Source organism: Hemiscyllium ocellatum, chromosome 16, assembly GCF_020745735.1.
Source record: "Hemiscyllium ocellatum isolate sHemOce1 chromosome 16, sHemOce1.pat.X.cur, whole genome shotgun sequence".
Lineage (NCBI taxonomy): Eukaryota > Metazoa > Chordata > Chondrichthyes > Orectolobiformes > Hemiscylliidae > Hemiscyllium > Hemiscyllium ocellatum.
In genome coordinates this window covers 45,579,446-45,594,335 of record NC_083416.1, presented here as the reverse complement: position 1 = coordinate 45,594,335, position 14,890 = coordinate 45,579,446, and the positions used below count along the sequence as shown (strand labels likewise).

Genomic DNA, 14,890 nt, shown 5'->3' with positions numbered 1-14,890 from the left:
TGTTAGTCAGGGGTAAATATAGGGTAAGGAATGGGTCTGGATGGGTTACTCTTTGGAGAGTTGGTTTGGACTTGTTGGGCCAAAGGGCCTGTTTCCACATGGTAGGAATTTTAATTCTAAAAGTAAAAAGGAAGGATGACTCAGGAGATATTATAGATGTTGGAAATCATGAGGGTATGAAAACTACATAAAGGCACAAATCATCACAAATGAATATGATTTAGTAGCCATTACAGACACATGGCTACAGGACAGTCACAACTGGGAATTAAATATCCCACGGTTTCACACTATTCGGAAGGACAGACAGGAAGATTAGGGAGGTGGTGTAGCTCTGATATTCAAGGATGACATCAGTGCAGTGCTGAGAGATGATATAGCTTTGGAGAATAAGGTTGAATCCATTTGAATGGAAATTAGAAATTCTAAGTAGACAAAGTCACTGATGGGCATAGTCTATAAGCCACCAAATAATAACATCACAGTGGGGTGGGTAATAGACAAAGACATAACTAATGCCTGTAAAATTAGTATGGCAATTATCATGGGGGATTTTAATCTACATGTCGAATGGATGAACCAGCTTGATCGGGTAGCCTTGAGGATGAGTTTGTTGAGTGTATCCGTGATGGTTTTCTTGAACGGTATGTAATGGAAACAACAAGGGGGATCAAGCAATCCTAGATCTGGTCCTGTGTGATGAGACAGGAATAATTAATGACCTCATAATTAGGGAACCTTTTGAAAGGAGTGATCACAGTATAGTTTGATTTAGAATACAGATGGAGAGTGTGAAGATAAAATCCAATACCACGGTCCTGTGCTTAAACAAGGGAGACTTTAATAGAAGAAGAAGAGAGGAGTTGGCTAAAGTAGACTGGAAACAAAGACTTTATGGTGGAACAGTTTACGAGCAGTGGAAGACTTTCAAAACAATTTTCCAAAGTGCTGAACAAAAGTATATTTCAGTGAAGAGGAAGGACTGTAAGAAAAGGGGTAATCTGCCATGGGTGCCTAAGGGAGGCTATCAACTTGAAAGAGAAGCATACAAAGTGGCCAAGAACATCAGGAAATTAGAAAATTGGGAAAGCTTTAAAAGGTCAACTGAAAGCCACAAAAAGAGCTATAAAGAAAAGAAAGATAGAACATGAAAAAAAGCTAGCATGGAATAGTAAGACAAATAGCAAAAATTTCTATAAATATATGAAACGAAAGAATGGCTAAAGTAAACATTGGTCCTTTTGACAATGAGAAGGAACATTTAATTATGGGATATGATGAAATGGCTGAGGCATTGAATAGATATTTTGTATCTGTCTTCACAGTGGAGGACACTAATAACATGTGAGAAGATTTGTAGTTCGGGTGCTCGTTGTTGTGGTTCTGTTCACCGAGCTGGGAATTTGTGTTATAGACGTTTCATCCCCTGTCTAGGTGACATCCTCAGTGCTTAGGAGCCTCCTGTGAATGCTGGAGGAAACATCACAGAAGTGCTTCACAGGAGGCTCCCAAGCACTGAGGATATCACCTAGACAGGGGACGAAACGTCTGCAACACAAATTCCCAGCTCAGCGAACAGAACCACAACGACACTAATAACATGCCAAGAATTGAAAAAGAGACGAAGGTAGGTGAGGACCTGGAAACAATCATTATTATGGAAGAGGTAGTGTTGGGCAAGCTAATGGAGCTAAGGATAGACAAGTCTCCTGGCCCTGATGAGATGCATCCCAGAGTATTAAAAGAGATGGTGGGAGAAATTGGCTGGACTCTGGGGCAGTTTCAGCAGATTGGAAAATACCAAATGTGACACCACTGTTTAAAAAGGGAGGTAGACAAAAGATGGGCAATTATAGACCAGTTAGCTTAAGTTCTGTAGTGGGAAAGATGCTTGAATCCACCATCAAGGAAGAACTAGCAACTTGAGAAAGGTTGTACTGACACAAGTGGGGGTACAGAGGAGGTTAACTAGGTTGATTCTGGAGTTGAGCAGGTTGGCTTATGAGGAGAAACGGAGTAGATTGGGATTATATTCATTGGAATTTAGAAGATTGAGGGGGATCTTATAGAAACATATAAAATTATGAAAGGAATACATAAGATAGAAGTAGAGAGGAAGTTTCCATTGGCAAGTGAAACTAGGACAAGACAGCATAGCTTCAAGATTAGGGGGACCAGATTTAGGACTGAATTGAGAAGGAACTTCTTTACCCAGAGGGTTGTAAACCAGTGGAATTCCCTGCCCAGTGAAGTAGTTGACGCTACTTCAGTAAATGTTTTTAAAGCTAACAATAAAGGAATTAATGGATAGGGTGAGAGGGCGGGTATGTGGAGCTGAGGCCAGGAAAAGATCAGCCATGATCTTATTGAATGGCAGAGCAGGCTCGAAGGGCCAGATGGTTTACTCCTGCTCCGAGTTCTTATGTTCACCTTTAAGATTCAAACTCAAAATGTTGTTTGCTGGACAGGTGCTTCAGTCAAATAAGCCATAGTGCCATGGAAGCATTTGCAAAATGTCAGTTTGGCTTTAGCATGCAATGGGGCAGCACAGTGGTTCAGTGGTTAGCACTGCAGCCTCACAGAACCAGGGACCCAGGTTCAATTCCAGCCTCAGGCGACTGTGCGTGGAGTTTGCACTTTCTTCCCCTGTGTGCATGGGTTTCCTCTGGGTGCTCTGGATTGTGGGGGAAAACCAACAATGTGCAGGTCAGGCGGATTGGCCATGTTAAACTGCCCATAGTGTTTGGTGCATGAGTCAGAGGGAATTGGATCTGGGTGGGTTAGTCTTCAGAGGGTCAATGTGGAGTTGGTGGGCCAAATGGCCTGTTTTCACACGGTAGGTATTCTAATCTGAACGTAGCCTAACTTAATCAAATCTGGTCCTAAATATTGATTACTTAATTTGAATAAAACAAAAGATCTGTGGATGCTGGAGATCTGAAACAAACAAAACAAATTGCTGGGAAGCTCAGATCTGGCAGCATCTGTGGATAAACAAACAGAGTTAACGTTTCAAGTCATGAGCTGTTCCTTTGGAACAGATGCTGATAGATGTGCTGCAGTTCACCAGTAATTTCTGTTTTTGTTATATGGCTAGAACTTGTTCACTGTTCACAATGCAGTCTCCTTTATATTGGCAAAACCAAATGCTAACTGGATGACTGCTTTGCCTTGTTCATCAGAATGATCCTGACCTATTTGCCTGCCATTTAAATAAGCCATCTTGCCCTCATATGAGCACTTTTGACTTGGTTTTGCTGTAATATTCCAATTTACACAAGTTCAAAGAATGAAACCTCAGTTTCCGCTCAGACACTTTACAACCTTGAGACCGCAATATTGAATTCTATCACTTCAGAAACTGACCATACAATAAAACCAGAAGAACTGCAGATACAGTCATAGAATCAGGAGTTGTACAGCACGGAAACAGACCCTTCGGTCCAACCTGTCCATGCCGACCATGTTGTAAATCAGAAATAACGCAAAGTTCAGTAGGTCTGGCAGCATCTGTGAAGAGAAATCAGGGTTAAATATTTCAGGCTGAGGGACCCTCCTCCGAACACTGATTACTACGACTGGCCATATGATGTTTGTTGAAAATGTGTTGCTGGAAAAGCACAGCAGGTCAGGCAACATCCAAGGAGCAGGAGTATTGACGTTTCGGGCATGAGCCCTTCTTCAGGAATGAGGAGTGTGCGCCAAGCAGGCTAAGATAAAAGGTAGGGAGGAGGGGCATTGGCAATGCGATAGGTGGAAGGAGGTTAAGATGAGGGTGATAGGCCGGAGTGGGGTGGGGTGGAGAGGTCAGGAAGAAGATTGCAGGTTAGGAAGGTGGTGCTGAGTTCGGGAGTTGGGACTGAGACAAGGTGGGGGGGAAGGGGAAATGAAACTAGAGAAATCCGAGTTCATCCCTTGTGGTTGGAGGGTTCCTAGGTGGAAGATGAGGCGCTCTTCCTCCAGCCGTCGTGTTGCTATGGTTTGGCAATGGACGAGTCCAAGGACCTATATGTCCTTGGTGGAGTGGGAGGGAGAGTTGAAGTGTTGAGCCACGGGGTGGTTGGGTTTGTTGGTCCGGGTGTCCCAGAGGTGTTTCCTGAAACGTTCCGCAAGTAGGCAGTCTGTCTCCCCAATATAGAGGAGTCCATATCGGGTGCAGTAAATGATGTGTGTGGAGGTGCAGGTGAATTTGTGGCAGATATGGAAGAATCCCTTGGGGCCTTGGAGGGAAGTAAGGGGGGAGGTGTGGGCGCAAGTTTGCATTTCTTGCAGTTGCAGGGGAAGGTGCCAGGAGTGGAGGTTGGGTTGGTGGGGGGTGTAGACCTGACGAGGGAGTCACGGAGGGAGTGGTCTTTTCGGAATGCAGATAGGGGAGGGGCGGGAAATATATCCCTGGTGGTTGGGTCTGTTTGGAGGTGGTGGAAATGACGACGGATGATATGATGTATATGGAGGTTGGTGGGGTGGTAGGTGAGGGCCAGTGGGGTTCTGTCCTGGTGGCGATTGGAGGGGTGAGGTTCAAGGGCGGAGGAGATGTGGTGGAGAGCATCGTCGATCACGTCTGGGGGGAAATTGCGGTCTTTGAAGAAGGAGGCCATCTGGGTTGTTCAGTATTGGAACTGGTCCTCCTGGGAGCAGATGCGGCGGAGACGAAGGAATTGGGAATATGGGCGGCTGGAGGAAGAGCGCCTCATCTTCCACCTAGGAACCCTCCAACCACTAGGGATGAACTCAGATTTCTCCAGTTTCCTCATTTCCCCTCCCCCACCTTGTCTCAGTCCCAACCCTCGAACTCAGCACCACCTTCCTAACCTGCAATCTTCTTCCTGACCTCTCTGCCCCCACCCCCACCCCGGCCGATCACCCTCACCTTAACCTCCTTCCACCTATCGCATTTCCAACATCCCTCCCCCAAGTCCCTCCTCCCTACCTTTTATCTTAGCCTGCTTGGCACACTCTCCTCATTCCTGAAAAAGGGCTCATTCCCGAAACATCGATTCTCCTGCTCCTTGGATGCTGCCTGACCTGCTGCGCTTTTCCAGCAACACATTTTCAGCTCTGATCTCCAGCATCTGCAGTCCTCACTTTCTCCCATATGATGTTTGTTGTCTATTTTTCTTGTATTCTACCCCCACAGTGTGATGTTTGTATCTTTACTTTGCTCTCAGTAAACAGATCTCTCCTTTTCAAACCTTAATTCACACCCATTTTGCACCTCATCTTCTCTTTTGCCACTATTAACAACTCCTTTGTGTTTTGCTCTGGGTCTTTCTACCATGTGCCCTCTTGCTTCTGCTCTGTCAAAAAGTATAGGAAGCAAAATTTCAGACACCTTTCAGTTCTGAAGAGTCAGACTAGACTCAAAACGTTAACTCTTATCCTCTCTCCACAGATGGTGTCAGACCTGCTGAATTGAGAAGGCAGAGGTTCGGAGGTGCAGCACTGGAGGTCCTGCTGGTGGAGGGATGTTCTGTACCCATCAGGCAAAGCAGCACATCTCTTGCTTCCCCCCTCCTTCCAGCAATTGATATCACACTGATGCTCTCCTGTCCTTCTCACATTCCTTCTGCAAAGTTAGGGGAAATCAATAGCAAGATATCCATGACCCAAATATCTCTTTCTCTAGGTAACTCTATGCTGTCCAAGCGAACAGTATTTAACCTTTAGGTTAGGTCCTCCAATAATTTCCAGAATATCAAAACATATTCAGCGCTATTAACATTCAAACTGTCCTGGAAACTCCTGATATATTTCATCGGACAGGGCCACCGAGCTCCAATTAATGTCACAACATTGTTCCAAACATGGGCAACACAGATGAATATCAGAGACACAAATGAGTGACTGCGCTGGGTATCAAAGCAGACTTTGAAGGGTTGTGGCATCAAGAAGTCTTAGTAAAATCGGAATCATTGGGAAAGCTCCGGGGGTTGGCATTACACCTGGCACAAAAGGAAATCAATCGCCTCAGTCCCAGGACATCACTGTAGGAGTTCCTAAGATAATATCCAAGGTCCAAACAAGCTGCTTGAAGAGATCTTTCCTCCATTCAAAAAAGGTCTGACCTGGAGATCTTTGACCTGTTTGCAGTGTTCAGTTGTATCTACAATTCCTCAGATACTAGAGCAGTCCACTATCATGAATCAAGGCCTGATCTGTATGCACTCTTGGGCTTCAATGTAAAATTCTGCCACACAAGTGTCAGGCAGTTACCACTTCCAACAAGAGAGGATAAAAGTCTCCCCTTGACTTTCATTGAAATTATGATGTTAAATCCCCTATTGACGTTCTGGGGCAGGGAAGTTATCATTGACCAGAAACTGAACTGGATCTATAAATACTGTGGCAAAAGTGAGGACTGCAGATGCTGGAAATCAGAGTCTAGACTAGAGTGGTGCTGAAAAAGCAGAACCGGTCAGGCAGCATCAGAGGAGCAGGAAAATCTAAGTTTCGGGCAAAAGCCCTTCATCAGGACTCTATAAATACTGTGGCCAATAAAATGCTAGGAATTTTGCAGCAAGAAAATGTACCTCCTGAACTGCAAATGCCTGTCATCATATTACCGTCCAAATTCCTGGATGGGTGCAGCTGCTACTCTTGACAAACTCATAACAAATAAGCCAATTTGACTGGCACCTCACTTTCAATACTCACTCTCTTCTTCATGATACACTGTGGTAGTCTACAAGTTACACTTACAGCAAGTCACGAAGGCTGCTTTGATGCACCTTCTTAAACCTATCATTCAGAGGAATAAAGGCAGCAGTGTCATGGAATCAATCACCACTTGCAAGTGCCTATGCAAGCCACATATCAACCAGACATGAATCTATATCGCTGGGCCAATATCCTCTAATGACACTATGGGTATCACTAAACCAGATGAACTCCAATGGTTCAAGATAGCAGCTCACCGCAGCTTGCTCCAGGGTAATTAGAAATGGGCATTTCATGTTGGCCAGGATAACTAATCCTCAAGAATTAATAAAAAGCAAGTCCTCTTCAAAGCTTCAGCAGTGAAATGACCATTGACTGGTGATACAAATAGTTTTGTTAAATAATCTGTTCGGTGCCAAACAGCTCATTAACAGGTTGGGAGAAAACAATAGGGAGAAGTGCCTGCCGCCAAACTATCTTGCACATTCTTTAATAAACACCAAGAGGTAATTTTTGCGTCAATTAGCCCCTTAACAAACCTCTGGACAGTTGCTCCAGCACAAGCTGGTGAAATGCACAAAGCACAAGCAAATCTGGTTTTTTAACTCAATGCTCTAACTTGATCACCTTGGAGGCTATTGAGCTCTTAAATTATCCTGAGGGAAAAAGCATGCTCCTTTTGTGTCTGAAAGCATATTAACATATTGAAAGTATCAAGAGAAGCTGTAATGAGGTTTGAAACTATAATGCTGTAGATTCTATTTAGAAGGATAATAATGGCAAAAATTTGCAATATGTATTCTATGTATCATTGCTGATCACATCACTCATACCCCCAAGCAACAAGAGCACCAGATAGCTCTCACCTTGACCATTATCACACTGCCGCTTTCCTCTCTGAAAGTATGATGAAGATTTCTTTAAAGCTGTCTTGTTCTCACTATCTCTTAAATAGGTGTACAAAAAGCAGGCTAATATAAAACCAAAGTCGAGAGTGTGGTGCTGGAAAAGGACAGCAGGTCAGGCAGCATCCGTGGAGCAAAAGAATTGACATTTCAGGCAAAAGCCCTTCATTAGGAATAATACAAAACCAAATCTACTCCACAACCCCTTGATAGTTTTCAGAAAAGTTTCAAGCATGAGATGATGTAGGAGTTTTAATCAATATATGCATTCAAGTACACATTAAATCAGGTTATAGGATCAAACCACTAAGAAATTGTACTATACTAGTTACATGCAATAATATTTCAAATTTCCATCACCATTTTATCTGTAGAAAATCTAACATAATAAATCAATTCATTGGACCACACTCAGACATCATATTTATTCGGCACAACTTCAGAGTTTCAGTAATTAATTCCACTTTCAGGATTTTTCCGATCCTTATTATTGAAAGTGAATAACTGATAGAACATAACAACACAGTACAGGCCCTTCGGCCCTTGATGTTGTGCCAACCTGTGGAACCAATTTGAAGCCTATCTAATGTACACTACTCCATTTTCATCCAAATGATTATCTAAAGACCATTTAATCCCCTTAAATTGGCAAGTCTACTATTGTGCAGGCAGGGTGTTCCATGCTCCTACTACTTTCCGAGTAAAGAAACTACCTTTGACATCTGTCCTATATCTATCACCCCTCAATTTAAAGCTATGTCCCCTCATGCTAGCTATCACCATCCAACGAAAAAGGCTCTCACAATCTACCCTATTTAATGTCTCAATGAAGTCACCTCAACTCCTTCTCTCTAATGAAAACAGCCTCAAGTCCCTCAGCCTTTCTCATAAGACCTTCCCTCCATACCAGACAACATCCTAGTAAATCTCCTCTGAATCCTTTCCCATGCTTTCACATCCTTCCTATAATGTGGTAACCAGACCTGTACGCAATATTCCAAGGGTGGCCATACCAGAGTTTTGTACAGCTGCAACATGACCTCATGGCTCTGAAACTCAATCCCTCTACCAATAAAACCTAACACACTGTATGCCTTCTTAACAAACCTATCAACCTGGGTGGCAACTTTCGGGGATCTATGTACATGAACACCAAGATCTCTCAGTTCATCTAAACTACCAACACTCTTACCATTAACCCAGAACTCTGCACTGCTGTTGCTCCTTGCAAAGTAAATCACCACACACTTTTCCGCATTAAACTCCATTTGCCACTTCTCATCCCAGCTCTGCAGCTTATTTATGCCCATCTGTAGCCTGCAACATCCTTCCGCACTATCCACAACTCCACCAACGTTAGCTTCATCTGCAAATTTACTAACCCATCCTTCTACTCCCTCATCCAGGTCATTTATAAAAGTGACAAACAGCAGTGGCCCCAAAAAGATCCTTGCGGTACACCACCAGTAACTGAACTCCAGAATGAACATTTGCCATCAACCACCAACCTCTGTCTTCTTTCAGCTAGCCAATTTCTGGTCCAAACTGCTAAATCACTCTCAATCCCATGCCTTCGCATTTTGTGACACAGTTTACCATTGGGAACTTTATCAAACACCTTACTGAAATCCTTATACACCACATCAACCACTTCACCCTCATCCACCTGTTTGGTCACCTTCTCAAAGAACTCAATAAGGTTTGTGAGGCACAACCTACCTTTCACAAAACTATCCCTAATCAAATTATTCCTTTCCAGATGATTACAAATCCTCTCTCTTATAACCTTTTCCAACACTTTACCCACAACCGAAGTAAGGCTCACTGGTCTAAAATTATCAGGGTTGTCTCTATTCCTCTTCTTGATCAGGGGGACAACATTTGCTATCCTCCAGTCTTCTGGCACTATTCCTGTAGCCAAAGGCTCTGCAATCTCCTCCCAGAGAATCCTAGGAAAAATCCAATCCGGCTCAGGGGACTTATCTATTTTCACACTTTCCAAAATGGGAAACACCTCCTCCTTGTGAACCTCAATCCCGTCTAGTCTCAAAGAGATGGTAGACAATAATGCAGAACCCAGAATGATGTGGACTTCGGTTAGCAAGGACCACAGAGTGCAATACAACGGCATCGACACTGAAACTCACAGGCACCTGTAAAATGCCTTTCTGCCCTGCCATAGGGCCTAATGAAATCAGGAGAACTAAGGCCAAAGATTAAAACAGTGCATGAAAAGTAGCAGCTGCAACTATTGGGAGAATGCAATATGAATAGCACAGAGGGTAAATCTCAAATGACATTATAGTCAGCATAGTGTGTGGAGAAATGCGAGTAACTTAAAAGTATATAGTTTATTGATTTTTGTTGGATGGTTTATGCAACTATTTAGTTTTCAGAAGTGTGCTTTACATGGTTAGTTAGATTTTTAGTGTTTGACTTTACAGGGAAAGAACATTAAAGCTAAAAAATGACTTAACTGTTAACCAAACAAACAGTTAAATATTTGAAGGAGAACAATCACAAGACAATGAGGAATAAATTGGAAGATAGGGTTAAATTGACTAGCTCTACTAAAGAGCTTCAGAATTGTTGAGCTTGAGGGTCCATAGGAATCACTGCTCTACAGGCCAACTGGGGGTTTTACAGATAGCATGTTTCAAGAGGGAGTCACCCCACAGTGACAGAAAATTCATGATTTGAGACCAACAGGCAAACAAGGAGGAAGAGGAAGACAGTGCAGAATGTCTCAGGATCATGGCACTCAATCGAGAACTGTATTCTACAGACGATAATGATTACAACCAGAAGTAAATCCACAGTACTGTGGGAGGCACAGATGAACGATGGGGAGGTTGCACAGATAGGAGAAGAATTAGATGTTTCTACAAACCACTGATCTGAATTTCAAGTGGTGTGCTGTGCTTCACTAGGAAGTCATCATTGCAAAGTGAAAGGACAGTCTGCATGAGGAAGGGTAATAGCCAGAGGTTGACTTATATCTTGGAATTAAAAGAACTGTGTTTGGAGAAATGTAATTGTACCTTTAGTGTACTGGCTGGCCAGCTATAATCTTGTGATTGCTGCATAAACTATGGCAGCCATTATGTATGTAAATGTGTCAGAACGGAGCAGTAATGGCTGACAACATTCTGGCAATAGTAATGAAGACATGCTCTAGAATGTTCCCTGTCCCGAGCCAAGCTGCTCCAGTACAGCTACAACACAGGAAATTACCTGAAAATGCAGAAAGTTGCCCGGATACGTCCTATACACAAAAAGCAAGACAAATCCAACCCAACCATTTATCACTCATCAGTCTACTCTCAATCCTCAGTAAAGTGATGGAAGGTATCATCTACAGGGCTAACAAGCAGCTCCTGCTCAGCAATAGCCTGATCATATTCTAATAACATTGACTATTACATGTGTAATTAAGAAATTAAGGAACTAAATATATATGCTAGAAATAAATGGGTTAGCTAAGAAGAAACTGAGGAATCAATAAGGATATTAGGATCCCTACAGTATAAAATAGAATCTCTACAGTGTGAAAATAGGCCCTTCAGCCCAACAAGTCCACACTGACCCTCCAGACAGTAACTCACCTAGACCCATTTTCCCTCGCCTATATTTACCCCTGACTAATGCAACTAACCTATACATCTGTGAACACTACAGACCAATCTTCACATCTTAACTGTGGGAGGAAACCAGAGTCCCTGGAGGAATTCTTCGTAGGATATGTGGAACAGTCCATCTTCCACAGCTATACTGGCACCACCCCCCACCTTTTCCTCCGCTACATCGATGACTGTATTGGCACTCCCTCGTGCTCCCACGAGGAGGTTGAACAGATCATCCACTTTACCAACACCTTCCACGACCTCAAATTTACCTGGACCGTCTCAGACTCCTCCCTCCCCTTCCTAGACCTTTCCATTTCTATCTCGGGCAACCGAATCAACACGGACATTTACTATAAACCGATCGACTCCCACAGCTACCTGGACTGCACCTCCTCCCACCCTGTCCCCTGTAAAAACACCATCCCATATTCCCAATTCCTTCACTCCGCCACATCTGCTCCCAGGAGGACCAGTTCCAATACCGAACAGCCCAGTTGGCCTCCTTCTTCAAGGACTGCAATTTCCCCCCAGATGTGATCGACGATGCTCTCCACCACATCTCCTCCACTTCCCGCTCCTCCGCCCTTGAGCCCCGCCCCTCCAATCGCCACCAGGACAGAACCCCATTGGTCCTCACCTATCACCCCACCAACCTCCATATACATCATATCATCCGTCGTCATTTCCGCCACCTCCAAACGGACCCCACCACCAGGGATATATTTCCCTCCCCTCCCCTATCAGCGTTCCGCAAAGACCACTCCCTTCGTGACTCCCTCGTCAGGTCCACACCCCCCACCAACCCAACCTCTACTCCTGGCACCTTCCCCTGCAACCGCAAGAAATGCAAAACTTGCACCCACACCTCCCCCCTTACTTCCCTCCAAGGCCCCAAGGGATCCTTCCATATCCGCCACAAATTCACCTGCACCTCCACACACATCATTTACTGCATCCGCTGCACCCTACGTAGCCTCCTTTATATTGGGGAGACAGGCCGTCTACTTGCGGAACATTTCAGAGAACACCTCTGGGACACCCAGACCAACCAACCCAACCACCCCGTGGCTCAATACTTTAACTCCCCCTCCCACTCCATCAAGGACATGCAGGTCCTTGGACTCGTCCATCGCCAGAGCATAGCAACACGACGGCTGGAGGAAGAGCACCTCATCTTCCACCTAGGAACCCTCCAACCACAAGGGATGAACTCAGATTTCTCCAATTTCCTCATTTCCCCTCCCACCTTGTTTCAGTCCCAATCCTCGAACTCAGCACCACCTTCCTAACCTGCAATCTTCTTCCTGACCTCTCTGCCCCCACCCACTTCATCCTATCACCCTCACCTTAACCTCCTTCCACCTATCGCATTTTCAACACCCCTCCCCCAAGTCCCTCCTCCCTACCTTTTATCTTAGCCCGTTTGGCACACTTTCCTCATTCCTGAAGAAGGGCTCATGCCCGAAACGTCAATTCTCCTGCTCCTTGGATGATGCCTGACCTGCAGTGCTTTTCCAGCAACACATTTTCAGCTACCCGGAGGAAACCCATGCAGACATGGAGAGAATGTACAAACTCCACATAGACTGTCACCCAAGGCTGGAATCGAACCCGGGTCCCTAGCACTGTGAGGCATCAGTGCTAACCACTGAGCCTTCCTTCTCAAACAAGGGACTGTGGTAAATTGGGATCCTCTTTAGAACAGAGTTTTTTCAAGAGCTTCATATTGTCTGTGTAGCCTGAGTGTTACAGCAGTAACTAGCTTTTGGCAAATATAAACAGATCTCTAGTAACAAAAACTATGGAAAGATTGTAAGGATTGCAAAGGTCCTGACTCATGTTAAAGATTTATCAGATACCACACTACCCCATTATAAAGGCAGTGTTTTATAAAACCAAAATTTTAGTTCTTAGAGGGAATGAAAACTAACCTTTAATTGGAGGTGGGCAAGGAAACAATGGTCATCCTAGCATCACGAGTAGCTATCCATGGTTATGAGCTAAGTGTGTTGAGACAGGTGATTGACACAGCATCAAAAGCTGGGCCCCAGAGTAAGGTATATCAACAGTGATAGGTGGGGTGAGATGCTTGTGAGCAGGAGGATCCTGGGAAACAAGTTACCAACTTCTGGGGAGAAGATTATGAGTTTTCCCCTCCACAGACTAGAGGGAAGATCAAAAGCAACATAGATAAAGGGACCACATCAAAATCAATGCCCATTTTACTCTTCCAATTTACAGGACAACCATGGGATCAATGAGGCATTCTTATCTGTCAGTCATGGTCACCTGCTTTTTATTAACTGACATATCATATCTAACCACTGCATCTTAACAAATTCAATAAGCTATCAAACAAATGGTACAAGTTGTGGACTGCCTATGTTGTGTTTGTCAATGGTGATCAAGAGCCCCTCAAAATCAATAATAAGCTTGGCAAAAGTACAAGTGCAGATTTAAATTTGAGATGATGATATTAATGGAAAGGCAGGAGACCTTGGTTAAACATGGGTGAGAACAATACTTAAATATTCCAGACAAGAATGCATTCAGGAGGGCAGGAAGGGAGATGGTGATGTTGACAGCATTAAACAAGAATAGTATTAAAGTTCCACAGGTGAATTATATATTGGAGTTCAAAGACTTAATCTATTTAACTAGAGTTAAGGAACAAAAATTGAGCTGTTATATTGCTCTATGTCTGCTGTAGACTTCCAAATAGTGAGACAGAGATTGAGTTGAAAATCTGTTGGCCAATATCAGTGAAATGTAACAAACACCAAGGGAATACAGAACTTCAAATTACCCACACAGTGAGAAGAGAATGTAAAATGAAAAGATGATGAAGAATTTCAAAAATATATACAGGAGAACTTTCTTAAATCAACATGTCTGTACCTTAATTGGTGGATCTCGACATGGGAAGAATGTGCAAACTTCACACAGACAGTTGAGGTGGGAAGGAGTTTGAATATTCTCCCCGTGTCTGCGTGGGTTTCATCCGGGTACTCCGGTTTCCTCCCACAGCCCAAAAATGTGCAGGTTAGGTGAACTGGCCATGCTAAATTGCCTGTAGTGTTAGGTGAAGGGGAATGGGTCTGGGTCGGTTGCTCTTTGAAGGGTCGGTGTGGATTTATTGGGCCAAAGGGCCTGTTTCCACACTGGACATAATCTAATCTAATCTAAAATCTCATTCTGAGAAATGGAGCAGGGAAAGTGAAGTCTTTCAGTTGGAAACATCTGATAATACGTTGAAAGTAGATAGGGAAAGGGAACAAAGAAAATTACTGGTAAAAATATCTAACTGGAAGACAGTCAGTTTCAGTGATCAGAGGAGGGATCTATTTCAACTGGGTTGAAAACAAAGATTGAAAGGTGCCGCTCCCGTTGGTTGTTTCAATGGCATCAGGTCATAAAGCAGGAAAACACCTTTGTACCACCTGGTAGTGGTATTCACAGTAAATGTGGGATTTTGGCAGAGAGCAAAGCACTCAAATAAAGAAGAAAGAAGTTAAAGATGAATGATTTATTGTCACTTGTATTTTACTGTGAATAACACAGTAAAATACGGTGAAAAGCTTCAACTGTCACCACAATCTGGTGCCATTTAAAATATTTAAATAAAAAGGTATAACTGAAAGAGAGTCAACTCACCAGTGACACCTGCGCTGCCTCCTCATCTTCACCATCTTGGCACCGGCA

At 43.7% G+C, this 14,890-nt stretch overlaps 1 protein-coding gene across 1 annotated transcript in view; it reads right to left on the bottom strand.

The window, feature by feature from the left end:
- The window catches only part of LOC132823399 (A disintegrin and metalloproteinase with thrombospondin motifs 2-like), a 235,926-nt gene that overhangs the window by 216,566 nt on the left and 4,470 nt on the right, over window positions 1-14,890 (bottom strand). The window lies entirely within an intron of this gene.